Consider the following 10,565-nt stretch of genomic DNA (forward strand, 5'->3'; position numbering starts at 1 on the left):
ATACCCTTGAACTTTTTGTTATACATTTCTTTTATTCATTTTATGGTTTGTTTGTTTTTTTGCTGTAAATGCAGCATGACAAAAGAGTTTCTAATAATTCATAGTTCCATTGAAGTGACACAGCGTACCCAGAGTAAGTAGATTCTATTCTCTCCAGTAAAGGAAATTGGTAGTTTAACTGCACCTTTTTACTGAAAAATAGTGAGTTGCCAATTGGAGCATGCGTATGAGCAGCGTTTTGTGTACATTCTACACTGTTGTATTGCCTTTTTTCTTAACAGAACTACACAAATATGTGATATAACTGCTCTGCTAACTGCTGTTTTGGTTTGATTGACATTGCTGTCTTCGGAACATCACTAACGCCTCCTTTGACTGCTATTGACCCTTCATTCGCCTTTTTGCCCTACCCTGGTATTGAAAGACTTAAAAAAAAAAAAAAAAACACTAAGAATTCGAAACATGAAAAATCTGTAAAACCCTATTTGGTTCCAAAAATACTCCAAAAAAAGTCAATCTCTATACAAGACAACATTTCCCTTTGATGAGTTGTTTACAATGTGCTTTGACTAGGTGCTACCCAGGACTGCAGCTTTAAAGGGTATTCACATCTGTCCATCGTGATGTGAAGCCTCCTCCCAATGGAGAAGTGGTTTCATCCAATGATATCTGTAGAAGCCTATATCCAGCACATTGAATGGGGGATATTGGGTATTCTGTTATACATACAATGTAGCACTTATGTCTCAAACTAAATCCTTAACTACCGTATGTTTTCTTATGAATAGTATGTTGAACAAAGCAGTTTTAACCTTTACGCCTTTATGCCTGGGGCACATATTTACCAAGCTATGCTATTTTATTTGGCTCTATTTAGACATATTACATCAATCTTTTCTGTAGCAAGGATACACGTACCTTATTCCATTATAGTGAATTGTGTGTGTACCCACCTCTAACTTACTGTTGATCAAAGGACCACCTCGAATATACTGGAACGTCTTACCTATTCACCGGACAGTGCCTACAAAAAATGCATTGCTTTGTAAACATGGCCCAATTTCTGTGATCAATATATATACACAAGTCTTTGTTTTCCCTTAGGACAAACATGTCAAAATACAGACCCAAGAGAATTGTGAAATGAATAACCAAATTTCTACATATATATATATATATATATATATATATAATTATTATTTTTTTTTTTTTAAATGCCAAATCTCAGTTTGAGGTTTCGTTAGTACATCAATGCCAAGTAACACTTGCACTCTTGGTTATGCTATATATTTGTGTAGGGTGAATTTAGTTAACAGTAAATTTCTGCACTTCTTTGATAGAGCCTTAAAGAGTTCATTTGCACTAACCATTCAGAAAGCAAGATTCTCCTACACCTACACATGTTCAATTCGCGTCAGATTATTTAAGGCTTTTCACCAATAAACCTCTTAGTCTTGTACATATGTGGCAAATTTATATATTTATCTTCTTGTTTGACCTAAGTTTGAAGACTTCTGTATATATTACATTCTGTGTGTCTTCTGATTTTTATTTTTTATTTTTTTTTTAACGCTATGGATATGTCATCCAGCAGAAATACACCTTATTATCGCAATATCTAATTTTGCCGTTGTTAAACTTGCTAGAATAATTATTACAAAAATGTGTACATTTGTTTTAATCCTTGCTGACTTTACAATGGGCCAATATTTATCTACATAACAATAATAGTTTGTGTCTGGAGTTAGCATTCAGAAAAATTTAATGGGTGTTGTTTTGTTTTTTTATTTATATGCTTTTTGTCTTAAACATTTACATTAACATTGTTATAAAAATTCACACTACCAGCTGCGAATTCATTTTTTTGTTTGTTGTTAAACTCAAATTATCGCCAAGCTTTCTACAATGTCAAAAAAAATCTCAGCGTTGGTCACTTAAATGGGCCACGGTTTTATATCTTATTTAACGTATTATCTCAGTCGCACAATAGAACATTTCTGGATAATCTATTCTCCTCTCCAAAAAAAAAAAAAGAAGAAGATTGCAATATTTTTGGGGTAGACCCCAACGCGTTTTACATATTAAACTCCTTTGTAACAAGTTTGCCATATTTAATGCAGAAAATGCAATTGAAAGGGTTTCTCAAACTTTAACTACAAAAATCTGTTACGGGTTTTATGTACAATGTAAGCTTCGCAATAAAAAAGTATAGGGCAGTGTAAGATGGAGTAACAACAGAGGATAAGATTTCGCTATTGACATAACTGTCATGACATCATCTTTCTGCGCTACATATTCAGTAATGTCCTCCTCACTACAAAAATATGTGGTAGCTGTTCAGAATGTTGATAGTAAGTTTTATTATTAACAATTGTAGCAAAGGAAGCATCCTTGTCTAAAAGGAATTGTGTGCTGATACACAAAAAAATGATTCTGGAAAAACCTAAAGGATCAATTCTCTTGGAAGACGATTCATTACACGCAACTACAGCTTTAAGTACATTTTACATACCTGTGTTATTTTTAATATCTCAAGAATTTGTTTTCAATAACATATTACAACATGTATTTTAGAATTTAAAAAAAAGTGATTTTCTGAATTCTCCAGATCAGCTAGTATTCCTGCTCAGCAAATTTGGCCTAACATTTGCACTTGCTTTGTCAAATCAAAAATCCTATTTTTTTTCTTTTTTAAATAACTTTTTTTTTTTTTATCTAATGACCTTTTTTTGGTAACTATAGAGAGCTATGTCCTGGGCAAGATCTCCCTGTGAATCCCCTTCTGAGGTACCACTAGTTATTGCTTAGTATATGACATTATTAAAAAAAAAAAAAAAAAGCTACAAGGAACTTAATATTGGGTCCACTCACACTTCACTCATGTAAAAAAAACAAAAACGAAATGGGAGCATGGCCGCCTATTATCTGTGATGCCGGGGTTATAGTGTGCACATGGTAATCTTACTGCATGTTACTCATAAACCACATTTCTGGATTTAATCATATTGCATCTCCAATACTGGCTGAGGATAATAGGAATTATACTTGTTCTGATATGGCGCCACATTCTGGTCACTGCTGATAGTGCATGCTGTACGCTTGCAAGCTATAGTATGATAATGCATGCCATAGTCCTTCATAATAAACAGTATATCTGTAGCAGACATGTAACTCAAATCTAAGTATTCCACAGTGCTTAGAATATTATTCTTCAAGTGTTCTCATGCTTAAAAAAAAAACCTTTTAACACATGACTTATTCCTTGTTAATGCCAGTTTAGCAAACACACTTTCATAATTTAATTTCCATATTCATAGTTGTATGAAATTTTTTTAAAATTACACAACTTCTGTTTTATCATGATGTCATAATTAAGCAGGCTAAATGTTTATATTACACATATATTCTAACCAGGGTCGGATAAACATAGAGACTAAAGGAGCTGAAGCTCCAGGCCCATGCAAATGAAAGAAACCCACTGTTTAAAAAAAAAATAATAATAATTTTTTTTTTTTTTTTTTTTACTACTTTTCTCACACTCTTTCTTTGTGCAGAGGGAATTAAATCTGGGAACATAGGAGGGATGCAGAGGAATAAAACTTGTGTGAACTTGCTGGCCATAAATTAGTAAAGATAAAGCGGGTTCTGCCCTTGCTGCTTCTGTCTCTCTAACAGTGACATGTACCCTTAATTCTACACTCACTACATCCACCTTTTTCTCTGTCCCAGACTGCATACCAGAAGTTTCTGCTTGCTAGTAAGAAAGGAAGGAGAGAAGTGGAAAGTGTGTGATGGGGTACACCGGGGAACTGTCCTCAGAAAGCGTAGAGGGCGTGCATCAGGGTGCTGAAACAGCGCTGTCTGCCTTAGTTGGCTGGTCTGTGTGATTGGCAGGCAGCCAGGCTGGCCTTCAAGTTTTTCAGACAGACCTGATTCTTTTTTTTTTAGGTGGGTCCAACCCTTTGGGCAGTGCCTTGACATGATTCACATCACTGGCCCACGTCTATTTACTATTTACTGCGCTCACTGACATCCCGCTTCACAGGACTCCGATGATGGGGGGTATGGATTTGGTTGAGAGATGAAAGCGAGAGATTAGCATAGGGTATGTGTATTCTTATAAATGCATCCAGTGAGTTTCCCTCTAGCACCACCTCCACCAGATACAAGACACTCGGGTGGTATAACTGTTTAGTGCTCTTTGTCAATAAGATTTTGTAATTAGGCCCATCATAATTGTCAGCACCAGGCCCAATGGGTTTTTTATCCGACCCTGATTCTAACTAATAGGTTTTCTAAATTCTGCGGTGAGTTATGGCATTGTATATCAGTTGTATAATATTAAGTTAGCATCCTATAAAAACATGTATTAGACAGCCTCTCTCTCTCTCTCTCTCCATCAGTATGCTTTTATATGTATGTGAAATTTGTTGTATCTGCAATAAATATATCTTTTTTATGTTTGTGTTTTTATGCTCATAAAATGTTAGATAAATAAGAAAGCATTTAATTTTTACTGATTACAAAAAAAATAAAATAATAAAAAAAGATATTTAATTGGTGGGAGGAAATAATTAGCTGGTACACATGAATTTAATTAAGACTTTGTAAAAGGCATGCCTGGCACTGGCAGGGTTAACAGTTGAGAATATACAAGCGTTGCCACGAAGCTTCGTGTTTTGCTAACAAAAACATCAAGATCGTTACTACCAGGTGTTTTCAATGTTTTTGAGTCGTGTGTTGCTGTTTCTATGGTTACAAAGTCTCAACTCCACTTTCCATGACCCTGAATTGACAGAGCCTATACCACATTTACATCTTTGCATTATCATCACTCGTCAAGAGACAATGTTCGATACATACTGCAGGCATTACTAATTCTATGCGGAACTACATGCGTGGACTGCACCCAACCATTAGGAAGTAGACCATAACAAAACAATTTTGAAAGTAGACTGTGAACTTGCTTCTGACGGTGTTCAACTGAATTGGATGAAGTTAGAAGATATTGCATCTGGTCTGAAGCAATATGGATACATCTGATAGAGTTTAACACTTAGAACAAGTGAGGTTAGAGACCTGGACACCTCCACCCATGTCCCTTCTCTAACATCAGTTGTTTTAAGTGTTAAACTCGATCAGATTGGTCAGTATTGCTTCAGACCTGAGGAAGAGAAGAAAGCTTTTGAAAGCTTGTCTTTTAAGTATTATGTTAGTCCAATATAAAGGTATCATTGCATACTGCAATACTCTGGTATTTTGGCATCTTGTCTACCGGACTAATATGGAGATTCCAATCTACACATTAAAATAGCCACAGGAGTAAAACTCAATAACATGGGGAAATCTATCAATTGTCTCATTTACGTTTCCGAAGAAAATATTCCTAACCAGAGGTACATGAGTTAAATGAGCTTGTGACAAACACAACAATGACTTCTCAAGCTAAACATCTAGCAAATGTGTAGACTATGAGTTTTAAAAATTTTTTAAGTGTGTTGAGGACATTAGCACCTGAAAACCAACAAATATAGAATGACAGTACTAAATGACAATTACAGTTGTATCTGTGCGTTACGAGACACCATGTGCATTGTTTACATGCATTAGAAGGAGGTATTTTAGAAATTACATATGCATATCATATGGACGTTTACTAAGGTGAAGGAAAACCGGACTGCCACCACTTGAGAGATAAACAGAAGGGCTTTTAAATGACCCTAAACGAGCTACATTGCGTGTGAGCAGTTATGTAAAGCTGGGTGTATTAAATCATTTTACTTTTTTTTTAATACTTTTCACAAAATGATGATGTAAACACCCAGCATACCTCCCAATATTTTAAATAGACACAGAGGGGAACTTTAGTTTTAGGGGTGTGATTGGGAGTATGGCCAACGGCAGGCTATTCGGAGAAATTTTAGGTGACTTTCCAACAACTATTTCTGCAACTAAAATACAATTTGGAACAAGAATAATGTGTTTTATTTACACAGACTGATTTCTAAATGTGTTTAAAGACACATTACTCTTAGTATTATTGTCGTGGAGCTATGTTATACACTGAGACCAAAAAGCAATAGGTAACCCTTGGAAACAAGGGGCATTAGCATGGAAAAGAAGGACAAACAGATGGGGAAAATAGGGACTGTCCCTCCTAAATAGGGACAGTTGGCAGCTATGCACACACATAATTGTGCTTTGGCCTTTAAGAAACCCAACAGCCCTCTCTCCTAAGGCATTATTACAAACGGTCTCTTTAACGCACAGAGATGCCGCTGACTATGTTAATGATTATTATATCAATAAGTTACACAATTATGTTCAAACTATTGCACAAACAGACACAAACTATGTATTTAGAATTAAAGAAGCAAATTCCATTTTAACCCAGATTAAATCTATTGTTGTGCGTTGTGTGATCTCATAAAATAACTTAGTATTTTCTATGTAAGAAATCAGTGCATGGATTAGTATAAAGCGAGGCAGTGCTGCTTTGTTCAGCTTGCCCTAAGTATATTTTTGGCACATTCTCGTGACCATTCTGTTTTTCTGAAGATATTTGTCAAAAATCTAACAAGCATCTGCTCTACAAAGATCTAATCCCACAAATCGCGATCCCACAACAAATGTCTGCACCAGTTATTCCTCTTTTAATGAGTGGGATAAATATTGGGACAACACATTGGCAGCAAACGCGAACCGAGTAGCTCAGCAATACCTTTGAATGGAATTTGGACTTAGATAACCTACATCTGCCTCTGTATTTAAACTACGGAATCTATGGAATGTGCCAACTGCGGTCATAAAAAGCTTGCAGATCTTCAATACACCAGTGTTTTGCTGTTCGATATTCAGCACCACACATGCAGATGAGAAATGCCACCTGCTTGCTATATTACTGCTATGAGATTATATAGGTGGTACAGTGCTATCTGGGAACAACTGATTCTCTCGGTTCAATAACAGCCCAATTTCCACTCCTTATCAAGCCTGGAGTTAGATGACTAAAGGTAGTTGAGAAAAGTCAGGTTACGTCTATATCATTTACGTCTACTAAAATATTTTAATAAAATACGGTATGTTCAAGAAATACTCTAAGTACCAAAATCACTTTATCTTAATGAAACAGTTTTGGTGCAGAGAAACTGCAATGTTTAAAATGTGTCTTAACCACGCTTTTAGTGTCTATTAGAGTGAGGTGCATTGGATTCAATGACTCTCCATGAGAGGGATTCTTCTAGCTCAGGGGTTCCAAACCCAGTCCTAAAGTACTCCCTATAAATCCAGGATTTAGGCATTACCCTGTTGTGTTTTAAGTTTTTTTTTTTCCTTCTTTCTAAAATCACCTTAGACACAACTGGGTAATCCCTAAATCCTGGGCTGTTAGGGGGGTACTTAAGGATTGGTTTGGGAACCCCTGTTCTAGCTGATTGAGGTGATTTACAATACATGCCCAGCAGTTATCAATGGTTCTCTATGAGAAGCATTGGACTGGACCCAAGATCGTCCAGATCACCCTCATGTATATATGTTTGGACCACCACCAACCATGGGCGTAGGAACCGGGGGGGATGGGGGAACGCATCCCCCTCAGCAAATCATGCGGGGGGGACAGGTTATGGGGAAATCCCCCCCAGCTCCGCTGGCCCCCCTCATGCTGCAGCCGCTCTGCAGAGAGCCTCAGGCGGCTGCAGCTTTGCCCGGGCTGGTGCGTCCATGAGGGCGCACCGCCCGGGTGCAGCATGAGGAGAGGGGCTGACAGGAGGGAAGCGCTCAGCACTCCCTCCTGTCACTCCCTCACTGTAGCGTGGCCGAGCCCTGTATGGTCCGCGGGTACAGGGAGCATCTGTCTCCTGTACCCGGCCGGACTAACCGGAAGTCCACACTTTCTTTCTCCCCCTCCCTCCCTGGTGACAAGGGAGGGGGAGAAAGAGAGTGACAAGGGAGGGAGGGGGAGTAAGAAAGTGACAAGGGAGGGAGGGAGGGGGAGAAAGAGTGACAAGGGAGGGAGGGAGGGAGGGAGGGGGGAAAAGAGTGACAAGGGAGGGGGAGAAAGAGTGACAAGGGAGGGGGAGAAAGAGTGACAAGGGAGGGAGGGGGAGAAAGAAAGTGACAAGGGAGGGAGGGAGGGAGAGAAAGAGAGTGACAAGGGAGGGAGGGAGGGAGGGAGGGAGGGGGAGAAAGAGAGTGACAAGGGAGGGAGAGAGATTGACATCCATCACACACACACACAATCATGCAACCTTTACACACACAGAAACACACAATGCATTCCTTACACACACTCAATGCACCCCGTGCACACACACACACATACACAATCACACAATCATGCAACCCTTACACACACAGAAACACACCTTGCAGCCCTTACACATACAAGCACAGATTCACACAATGCATTCCTTACACACATATCAGGACATCCCCTACACACTCCACCCCCTGTGAACAAACTCATTGGTGGAACATGAAGGTGGACCCTGGGACCCAGACCTTGAGCTGTGTAAAGGGCCCCCAAAAAATGGAGCTGCTTCCCGTTCTCCCAGAACATTGATTTTTGTGACCACAGTTACAAACAGCTCCAGAGAGCCTGTTCTACACCAGGCCAGTGGAGCCAGACTGCAGCTAGAGCCCATCATCATCCTCATCTGGTTGTAAGTAGGCAATCTAGCATATTATTCGTGGCACTAATCTCTAATTTACCTCACATTAAAGAAACACTATAGTCCCCAGAACCACTGCAGCTTAATGTAGTGGTTCTGGTGTCTATAGCCTGTCCCTGCAGGCCTTTTAATGTAAACACGGCGGCACTCCAGCACTGGCGTTAGTTAACATGGCAGAAAAATAATTGGAAAGGGTTAGGGGGGCTACTAATAAGGATAGGGGGAGAGGGGTAGGTAGAAAAATAATTGGAAGGGTTTAGGGGGGCTACTAATATGCATGGGAGGAGGGGGGAGGTAGAAAAATTATTGGAAGGGGTTAGGGGAGTACTAATATGAATGGAAGAGGTAGGGTGGGTTCTAATATGCATGGAAGGGGTTAGGGGGTACTAATATGCATGGAAGGGGTTAGGGGGGTACTAATATGCATGGAAGGGGTTAGGGGGGTACTAATATGAATGGAAGAGGTAGGGTGGGTTCTAATATGCATGGAAGGAGTTAGGGGGTACTAATATGCATGGAATGGGTTAGGGGGTACTAATATGCATGGAAGGGGTAGGGGGTTAATATGCGTGGAAGGGGTAGGTGGGGTTCTTTTGTGCATGGAAGGGGTAGGGGTGGTTCTAATATTCATGGGAAGGGTAGGGGTGGTTCTAATCAGGAGGATCCCTGCGCTGTATCCGGGTAAGTAAAACCCCTTCCCTGTAGTGACCCTTTAATGTTATTATTTAATCATTTATATAGCGACTGCAAATTCCGTAGCGCTGTACAATGGGATAAACAACTCCTAGTTTACGGAATAAGAATATACCCGGCGAGTAAAAATGCTATCCCCCCCAGATTTTTTGGGGTTCCTACGCCCATGGTTGGCGAAACAGGGGTGTAGGCAGAGTGGGGGGGGTGCAAAAATCAATAGTCACTGTGACCAGTGTGTTTTGCGTCCACCACTCTGCCTGCAATTATGAATATGAATGCTAACTTTGGCAAGCGTTTGTGGCTAAGTGGCTACTACAGAAGACTGGACATCCCCCATTTTGAATACCCTGGGTTGTCTACTTTTTCAAATGGTAAGTCATGGTGGGGTTAATTTTAATTTCTGGGCTGCCATACCGTCTCCAAGGAACATAGCCAATCTGGCAAATAGCAATTTACAAAAATAGAAATTGGCAAATCGTCTGTTTGACCCTGTAACTTTACAAATCACCATAAAATAAATACTTGAGGGGTACTGTTGTACTCGTGAGACATTATTCTACACAAATATGAGTGTTTTAGAGCAGTACAATGTATTATACTGATAATATCATTGGTGAAATGGCAGTTTATGTGTAAAAAAAAACAAAAACAAATATAAATGCTAATTTTGGCCAGTGTTTGTAACTAAGTGGCTACTAAAAAAGAGTGGACATACACCATTTTGAATACCATGGGTTGTCTATTTAAAAAAAATATATTGATGGGTTAAATTACATTAGCCAACTTCAAAAATTTCCCAAATAGGACATGGGTGCATGATGACCAGCTGTGAAAATTAAAAGTTGGAAAACTAGAATGTGCACCCTCCAAATATGGTATTTTAGCCCCCAGAGAACTCGACACACCTATACATGGGGGGCATTACTGTACTCAGGAGATGTTGCTGAACACATATTGGGGTGTTCTTTGGCAGTAACCATTTAAGTTCTCCGTACATATATTCTTAAATTGCTGTGTATTTATTTAAAATTTGGCATAGATTGGTGGTAAAATGGTTGCATGAAAAGAGTCAAAATACCCCAAGTTTAATACCCTAGGTTGTCTTCTTTTAAAAAAAATGTATACATGTGAAGGGTTATTCAGGGATTCCTGACAAATATCAGTGTTTCAATGTTAAATAATTGAAAAAAAAAAAATGGTTTG

The 10,565-nt window shown here is 38.9% G+C and overlaps 1 long non-coding RNA gene across 1 annotated transcript; it reads left to right on the forward strand.

Moving 5' to 3' along the window:
* Positions 1 to 1,265: 1,265 nt before the first annotated feature.
* LOC134578958 (uncharacterized) lies at positions 1,266 to 4,459 on the forward strand. Its single transcript, XR_010086151.1, has 2 exons — positions 1,266 to 2,344; positions 2,378 to 4,459. It is a non-coding gene; the product is annotated as an uncharacterized LOC134578958 (long non-coding RNA).
* Positions 4,460 to 10,565: the final 6,106 nt, after the last annotated feature.

Source organism: Pelobates fuscus, chromosome 12 (genome assembly GCF_036172605.1).
Source record: "Pelobates fuscus isolate aPelFus1 chromosome 12, aPelFus1.pri, whole genome shotgun sequence".
Classification (NCBI taxonomy): Eukaryota; Metazoa; Chordata; class Amphibia; order Anura; family Pelobatidae; genus Pelobates; species Pelobates fuscus.